This window comes from Salvelinus namaycush, chromosome 12 (genome assembly GCF_016432855.1).
Source record: "Salvelinus namaycush isolate Seneca chromosome 12, SaNama_1.0, whole genome shotgun sequence".
NCBI lineage: Eukaryota > Metazoa > Chordata > Actinopteri > Salmoniformes > Salmonidae > Salvelinus > Salvelinus namaycush.
The window spans coordinates 42,868,607-42,878,147 of record NC_052318.1 but is presented as its reverse complement, the minus strand read 5'-3'; positions in this window follow the sequence as shown (position 1 = coordinate 42,878,147).

Sequence of the window (9,541 nt, the reverse complement as noted above, 5' to 3'; positions counted from 1 at the left end):
TCATTATCATCATGTCCAACATTCTGCTACCTTCAGTTTTCAGACAGAACATTAAGCAGAAAAGCCCCCACATTCAATACACTAGAATAATTAGTGGAATAAATTCGAATATTTGTATCTTACTCTGTCCTTCTCTCTCTCCTGTACACTGTCTCTCTCCTTCCTTCACACTCAGAACAGCCACATTGTACATTGATTGCATGTATCTTCCTCAAACTAAGACAAAGAAAGCAAAGAGATACTTAATTAAATATATGCAGGTTGCTTATTGTATTATTTATATTATAGACATTTGTCATCATGAATCTTGCCCTGGAGGCAGAACTGAGCAATTTCCACTAGATGGGCCAGCTGCAAAGTCTAGATTGTCTATATAGTAAAAATGCATGAAAACAAACATTTTCTTTTTGATCTTAATTTAAGGTTAGGCATTAGGGTTAGCAGTGTAGTTAAGGTTAGGGTTAGGTTTAAAGTCAGATTTGATGACTTTGTGGCTGTGCCAGCTAGCGACCATGAACTCTGCAGAGATGCCTCCAGGGTAAGACGCATGACAATAAATGACAACCTGCTAATTAAATAATAATATATGCGTTTATCCAAAGCGACTTACAGTCATGGTGCACACATTTTACATATGTGTAGTCCTATACCAATCATTCCCAATCTAAGTATCTTTAAAAGAAAGCTCAGCAAAATGACTGTCTACTGTACCTCACTCATAGAAATTGGTGGAATCCCTGTGGAACGTGTCCGACACCGTGTAGAATGCCCCAAAGAATTCAGGCCCGGTACAATATGGGTCTACTAAACAAACTGGCCGGTGAGTGTATGTCTGGCTGGCTAGTGGCTTGTGTGGATATTGAATATGGTGGTTAGCTGGAGTCTATACTACCTGTATTAACTGATACATTTTGTAAATCGGGAGTTGCTGTAACAAAAACTGAGAGCGCGAAGGGGGAGAACTGGGGAGCTCTGAGGTACAGGAACGCATGATGTCTTTTTTTACCTTGATAATAAACCACTGCATGCATAGCAGCGAAGAGCAGTAGAGCAGAGGCACTTACCAGGGCTGTGCACAGACATTTTGATGGGCATGTGGTCAACAACAACAAAAAGAACCCCCCAAAAAAGATTTCCCTGCACCAGGGGACACAGATTCTTTAAGCAATTATTACAAAACGAGGGGAAAGCAGCACACTGATGAGTAAAGTATTTTGCTAAACTATTTTGAACTTTAATACATTTTACACTTATTAACAACGACCAAAACAATTCCAGTCAAAATAGAAGATATTTAAGAAATAATGTGGTCTACCATGACTATATCCAACCCAACTCCATTTGTTGCCAGTGTCATGTATTCCAGTGGTTTTCAAACATTTTGACCTGCAACCCTCAAAAAGGAGTCGTACAGAACTTGCAAATAATCTGCGTTTTACATCTGCATTTGGAGCTGAAAGTCATTCATTTTAGCAGCCAATATCAACTGGGGATATATCATGTCACTTCTCTGGAGTACAGGGGCCTCATTTATCAATATTGTGTATAAACTATTCTAAAATACTGCTTACAAATGGAATTTAGAATGTTCTTATGCATAGAAAAAGTGTGATTTATTAAACAATCCTACGACCGTAATATGTACACCAGTAGGAGATAACCATTGACCATCTCAGCCTCAGATAACCAGCTCAGCCTCAGTGTCACGTTCTGACCATAGTTCTTTTGTGTTTTCCTTGTTTTAGTGTTGGTCAGGACGTGAGCTGGGTGGGCATTCTATGTTGTGTGTCTAGTTTGTCCGTTTCTATGTATGGCCTGATATGGTTCTCAATCAGAGGCAGGTGTTAGTCATTGTCTCTGATTGGGAACCATATTTAGGTAGCTTGTTTGGTGTTGGGGTTTGTGGGTGGTTGTTTCCTGTGTCAGTGTTTGTGCCACACGGGACTGTTTCGGTTTTTTCACGTTTATTGTTTTTGTATTTGTGTTCATGTTCAGTTTTCCTTATTAAAACATGGACACCTACCACGCTGCGTATTGGTTCGATCCTTGCTACACCTCTTCAGAGGAAGAAGAGGACGACAGCCGTTACACTCAGATAACCATCTCAGCCTCAGATAACCATCTCAGGCTCCGTGCTCGTGCATGATCTTTCGAAATGCCCCTAATTAACCATATTTGGTTAAAATCCTCCCTTTCAAGCCGGTGGGGACTATACAACACCGTACTATGAAATACAAACGCACAACCAAAAAAAGCTTAGACATTTTTTTCTTCCCTAGACTTAAAGAGGTGCTAGTGTCAGAGATTGAGAACAACCAAAGGGTTATATTTGTCCTTTCAAACAATTTCTAAGTCAATGCTACAGCCTGTGACCTCCTAAGTGGTGCAGCGGTCTAAGGCACTGCATCACAGTGTTGATCCCCGGCTATGTCACAACCCGCCGTGACCGAGAGTCCCATAGGGCAGTGCACAATTGGTACAGTGTTGTCTGGGTTAGGGGATGGCTTGGCCAGGGGGGCTTTACTTGGCTCATGGCGCTCTAGCAACTCCTTGTGGCGGGCTGGGCACCTGCAAGCTGACAACGGTCATCAGTTGAACGGTGTTTCCTCTGACACATTGGTGCAGCTAGCTTCCAGGTTAAGCGAGTGGGTGTTCAGAAGCAGTGCGGATTGGCGGATCATGTTTTGGAAGACGCATGACTTGACCTTTGCCTCTCCCGAGCCCGTTGGGGAGTTGCAGCTATGAGACAAGATCGCAATTGGATATCACAAAAAGGGTGAGAGAAAAAAGTATAATGCTACAGCCCACGCTTCTATGCAAAATACGAATTGTTGTTCAATATTTTGTTTATTATTACATTATTTTGTTTATATTTCCTGCCTTGGTATAGGCTCTGAAATTAAATAGGCTAAAATATGATGTCACGCTCCTAATCCTATTGCACAGCAGTACTATAGCCTACCCACACTACTCACATAGGCTACTGTCAAGGCTACCGGTCTATTTACTTTAGAGCATGCTTGGCTATTAAATTAGTGATTGATAAATGGTAGCCTACTACTTGTTGTGAAGCGGGAAATCATTTAAATCAGTCATGTCAGAAAAGGAGAGACGGACTGCACTATGATTATGATTTAGGCCTATATAATAAAAGTAAAATAAAATATTATACAACATGCTGTTATGCGTGTATCTACTTACCAACAGCAAATGCATTTGCTCTATCAGGCCTACTTTTAAATGTTTTTATTAGCCTGGCATTATTATATTTCCGGTGCATCAAACACGTCACATTTTCCCCAAACGAACAATAAGCCTATTTGCTTGCAGTAGTTGGTCAACCTTCTAGAAGTTGTGCACATGGATGGTTTGAGATTTGCGTGGAGGCACTTTCCCGTCAAGTTCAAAATAAATACCAACCTTTGCAGGAAAAATGGCGCAAGAGTGTATTTTTTTGTGTGCACACACGTTTGATGAATGAGGCCCCAGAGCAAGCAAATTCATATGGCCTACTTGTAGATGAGGCTGCAGAATTGGATAGAAAGCATGTTCTGTCTGCACCACACCATCACTTTGGAGGGAAGCCTTTCTGCACCACCTGGTCTCAGAGCATTTCGTATCATTCTGTAGGTAAATCCGAGACACTCCGTTTAGTATGATATGTTAGGTTCGTATGGTATGTATTAAGTTTTCGATGTCCATCACCCATTTTGTATGATATGGTATGAAATACAATTCCTATTATATATTATAATTTGCAAAACGTACAATGTGTTACGTATCTGCTAAATGTATGAATGTTACGAATTCTAGCTAGGTGGCTAGGTGGCTAATGTTAGCTAGGCTAGGGGTTAGGGTTAGTGGTTAGGGTTAAGGTTAGGGTTAAGTTTAGAAATGAGGTTAAAGGGTTAAGGTTAGGGTTAGGGTTAAGGGAAGGGTTAGCTAAAATGGTTAGGGTTAGGCGAAGGGTTAGCTAAGTAGTTGCAAAGTAGCTAATTAACTCAAGTTGTCCACAATGAGATTCAAACTCGGAACCTTTGGGTTGCTAGACATGAGTGTTATACGCCCACCCACCCACACCAAACCTAACATATCATACTAATCTGAGTGTCTCGGATTTACGTTTACTATATTAAGGTCTAGTCTATGAGACCAGGCTGGTCTGCAGGCTGCAGAGTGCTCATTGCCAGCCGGGTAGTGAGGGCTATGCACAGACATTTGTTCTCAAAATGAAAAAAGGCCATTACATTGTTTTTTAAATAAACATTACTTTCATAATTCATTTATATCACACCAAATTCCTCAGCAGGAGGCAGGCAGGTAGAGGTGTAAATTGGGGTTCAATGTATTTACACAGCGCTGGTGATGATGGTGACAAATGTACAATTCAATTATATTTACAAAGTTCTAGACTTCAAAGTTTCTATTCAAAAGAAAAAATCTCTCAGGCAAAACCTGTACTAACCATACAAGGCACGGGTGGGGTCTACCGGGCTCAGATCAGATACTGCCTCCCCTTGAGCTACCCAAAAGTGATCTGCCGAAACATTCCCAAACGGACACTTTATATGCAAGAAGCCACACTTATTCTGGCACACATGCCATGTACATGGGGTGGCAGGTAGCCTAGTGGTTAGAGTGTTGGACTAGTAACTGAAAGGTTGCAAGATCTAATCCCCGAGCTGACAAGGTAAAAATCTGTCGTTCTGCCCCTGAACAAGGCAGTTTACCCACTGTTCCTAGGCTGTCATTGAAAATAAGAATTTGTTCTTAACTGACTTGCCTAGTTAAATAAAGGTGTAAAAAAATAAACATCTATGGGTGTTAAACAACATTGGACAAGATGGAGAAACTGGACACATGTTCTCCAAAGACAATTAAGAAAATGACAAAACTGGTAAATCTAGTTACATCTTTTTCCCATAATATTGAAGGCAGTGTGATGATACAGCTGCTTATCTTAAGACATATATCAAGTAGCCACCCAAACTAGGCCTATCTGAAATCGGAAGGTTATCAATCAAATCGCACTGTCACTGTTCTACTTATCACGGTTGTTCTGTTTACTTTGATAATGGTCTATTTTAGTGCATACTGATACAATAGTCTTAGACTCGGTGTCACCAACAATCTACTAAAAACCTGTGGCTGTTTAAATGATTTTGGTGAGTTCATAAGAATGCATTATTAAAGGTTTTGTTACTAATACAGTTAGAAAAATAATGGTGGCAAAACTAAAAACTTAATTCACTGTCATAATGTCTGTATGATACATGTTGTATTTGGAATACTATAATCACTATCTCATTGGGAGTATGTAGGCCAACACATCCAATTGGGTTTCAGTTTAACATAGCAGAGCTGCCCTAGATGCAAGTTGTTTCGTGGAGGCTGTGATAGACAGCGTTCCGTTCCCTCTACAACTGCTACTGAAGAAATTGAGTGATACTGCTTCTAAAAGGGGAGTACATGTTATGTAGCCCTCTTAAACAAGACAATTTGACAACTTCATACACAAGAAAAATGGCTCAAGTTAATGTCAAACCAAATGTAGGCCTAGTTCTCCACAGTGTTGTGGCTCTTACCTGTTCTTGTCCTCCTAGAATCCCAATGGGAGTCCTAGAGTTCCTTACAGGGTTGTTAAGATGCCACCTCTGATACTCCTTGTCAAGTTCTACTGGGATGTTCCAGCTACAGCCAAAGGGTTGTGTCCTCCCGTCTGTCCCCTCCCTAGGACAACAGTCTGCATCATTTGACTCCGAGTCCCACGAGTCCCACGGTAACGTCGGCGCGTTTTAGTGACCCTTTTAAACACTGTGTTTGAGCTACAGACTTCTGCATCTGCTGATACCAACCATTAGCCTTGTGCAATTACCGGGGGCTGAGCTAGAACAGTGTTTGTGAGACAGTGGCAGATCCCCAAAACTGTTCTTCTCACAAAAATGTCTGTGAAGTCCGAACAGTTAGAGCTACAAAAGCTATTATGACTCCACTATGAAAAGCTGAGACTCACACAAACACGCATGTAATCTGTTTTGCTCTGTGACACTCACGAGCGACACAAGAGTTGAAGGAAGGTAAGGGTTTTCTACATAGAAGATCATTGGACATCCCAGGAAATAGATAGTGTCTGTAATACTAAAATAAGCTCACATAGTTGTTGTCACAAACTGACTAGTTTCATTTCCAACTGAGCAAACAATTTCTGTACTTACAGCAATCTTATGAATTGATTTTCTGTCACGTTTTTGCTTGGCGGACAGGCCAGGCTCCAGGATGACATGCCTGAGATGGCATTTTAAATCCATGGGGGGGTCACAACTAGTATTGTTTTAGAGCCCTAATAACACAAGTTAGATTGGTCCTATATTGTTAAAATGTTTTATCTGAAATATAGCCATACACAAACGTTGTTTTATATAATAACAACACAAGAAAGATAAAGTATATATAACTATTTTGATTTTAAAAAATGACACATATATTTATTAGTTCCAAACAGGACAATCAACAATTTGAGAAATAAAATGTTCTTGTTGTTTTTCACACATACCCCCCCCCCCCCCCCCAACCCTAAGATAGACAAAACCATAACCAAACATTAACAGAAAAAAACACATTTCTAATAATACAAATAAATAAAAAGTATAATATACAGTCGCAGATAGTTCAGATTACGCGTCGACTATAGCCAATATTCACATAAAAAATAGAGAATATACAGATCAACAGTTACAATGCTTCTACTATATCACCTGTTTGCAAAAACTCAGATCCCAAATATCAGGAAACTCTGGGGCTTTCTTTTTCACTATTTAAGTACATTTTTCAAGAGCCAGGCTTGACGTTAATTCTTTTAATAAATGACCAAGTGAGGGGGAACTGACATACTTCCAGTGGAGAGCAACTGAATGTATAGCTTGTAATAGACAGAGGTCAACCATTTCTTCTCTCTCCAATGTAAAGAGAAATTCTCTGGGTAAAGATTTAGGATGTAAAGTTTAGGGATTAGTGGTATTGGGGTAGTCTCAGAGATAAACTCAGAGATATAGCGCAGTACTGAGATCCAAAACTTTTGTATCTCAGCACATTCCCTCAGGCAATGATCTAAGGTGCCTAAATGTGTGTTACTATTAACACACAGGTCTGGGATATTAGGGTCAAATTTGTGGAGCTTAACAGGGGTGATACACACCACCATTTAAAAGTTTTGGGTCACTTAGAAATGTCCTTGTTTTTTAAAGAAAAGCTCATTTTTTTGTCCATTAAAATATATCAGACATACAGTGTAGACATTGTTAATGTTGTAAATGACTATTGTAGCTGGAAACGGCAGATTTTTTATGGAATATCTACATAGGCGTACAGAGGCCCATTATCAGCACCCATCACTCCTGTGTAGGCAATGATGTCCATCTGTTGATGGATTTTGTTACACTGATAATCAGGTTTCAGGTAAGACCCAAGTGCAGACTGTGTAGAAGTAACAATGTTTATTGTAACAGGGGCAGGCAAACGACAGGTCAAGGCAGGCAGGGGTCAATAATCCAGGCTTGAACAAGCAAGACAAACTGGCACAGACAGACAGAACAGGTAAAAATACCCAGGGGATAAGTGGGTAAGATGGGCGACACCTGGAGGGGGTGGAGACAAGCACAGGTGAAACAGATCAGGGCGTGATAGTACTCCCCCCCTCTAGGGACGCCACTATCCCTAGAGGGATACCTGGTTGACTGGGGTGCTGGCGGTGAAAGTCGGCGATGAGGGCCGGGTCCAGGATGTCTTTAGCGGGAACCCAGCACCTCTCTTCCGGGCCATAACCCTCCCAGTCAACCAGGTATGTCCCGGGGCAGGCAGAGCTGACTTCAGGCAATGAGTGTGGCAGGACGGGCCCCAACTCATGATGGCACCAGTAGCCTAGTCAATGGAGGGATTGTGTTGCTGGAGCCAAGAGAATACCAATATCACAGGAACCTGCGGATACTCAACCAGCAGGGATTTGATCGTCTCGCTGTGGTGCTCTAACACCCATGGGAATGGAGAGGGGTTGAGTGGGGTTGCCCAGCTCGGATGCCAGGGTAACGTCCATGAGACTCACATCGGCCCCCGAGTCGATGAGTACCTGGAGAGACTTGGACTGGTCGCACCACAGCAGGATGGCATGGAGAGGGGGGCGGGTAAGGGAAGAAGAACAATTATCTTTAAGACCCACCAGTCTAGTCACTCAAACGAATGAGCTGGGTCTCTTGAAGGGACAGGTAGACAAAATGAACGGCAGTACCACAATACAGAAAACTCTGGGTCTCAAGTCTGCGTACGCGGTCGGCTGGAGACAGCCTAGCTCTACCGAGCTGCATCGGCTCGGTAAGAGGTGAACCGGCAGTCTCCAGAGGTTCTTTGAGGGATACAGGTAAGCTCGGATCCTCTTGGGGACGTAGATGCCGGGGACTTCATCAGATGCAAGGAGATATCCCTGAGTGAGTGATTGGGACCGCAATCGGACCTCTTCTCCCCCCTAAGTTCCATCGATCTGGATGGTTAAAGCGATGGGTGAGTCAAGATTCGTTGGTAGTTCTCGGGCTGCCAGCTCATCCTTTACCTCCTCTGATAATCCATGCAGGAACATGTCGAACAGCGCTTCCGGGTTCCAGGTACCCTCCGCTGCTAGCGTGCGGAACTCCACCCCATAGTCTGCCACACTGAGGGTGTCCTGCCGAAGCTGGAGTAACTTCCGGGCACCCTCTCTCCCAGACACCGGAGCCTCAAACTTTTCACCTCCGCCATGAATACTTCCAGACTGAGACAGACAGCGGATTGTTGCTCCCACAACGACGTGGCCCAGGCGAGTGCCTTCCCGGACATCAGCGTAATAATGTACGCTATCATCGAGCGGTACGAGGGGAACGAAGAAGGCTGCAGCTCGAAAACGAGGGAGCACTGGGAGAGAAAGGCCCGGCAGGTTCGGGAATCTGCATCGTAGCGCTCCGGGGGAGGTAAGCGAGGTTCCTGGGAAACCAGGGTGACGGCGCTGCTACCAGCCATGTTACTGAGGGGCTGGGAGGTTACCGTTGTGGTAGGCTGCCTGATAAGCAACCCACAAAATTGCCCTCACAATGCGTCCAATGCTAGGTCGTGATGTTCGGCCACGTCCTGGAACCCTTCCATCAGACCGCGGAGCAACTCCTCATGTGTACTAATGATGGATCCTGGGGAGGAGATGGCGTTGCGGAACTGGTCCAAGTCTGCTGGGTCAGTCATGGCCAGTTCATACCATCAGGTTTCATGTAAGACCCAAGTGCAGACTGTGTAGAAGTAACAATGTTTATTGTAGCAACAGGGGCAGGCAAACGACAAGTCAGGGCAGGCAGGGGTCGGTAATCCAGAGTAGGGGCAAAGGTACAGGACGGCAGGCAGGCTCAGGGCCAGGCAGAGCGGTCAGGCAGACGTGCTTGGAGTCAGGACAGGCAGGGGTCAAAACCAGGAGGGTGAGAAAAGAGAGACTGGAAAAAGCAGGAGCTGAGACACAAAACATTGGTAGGCT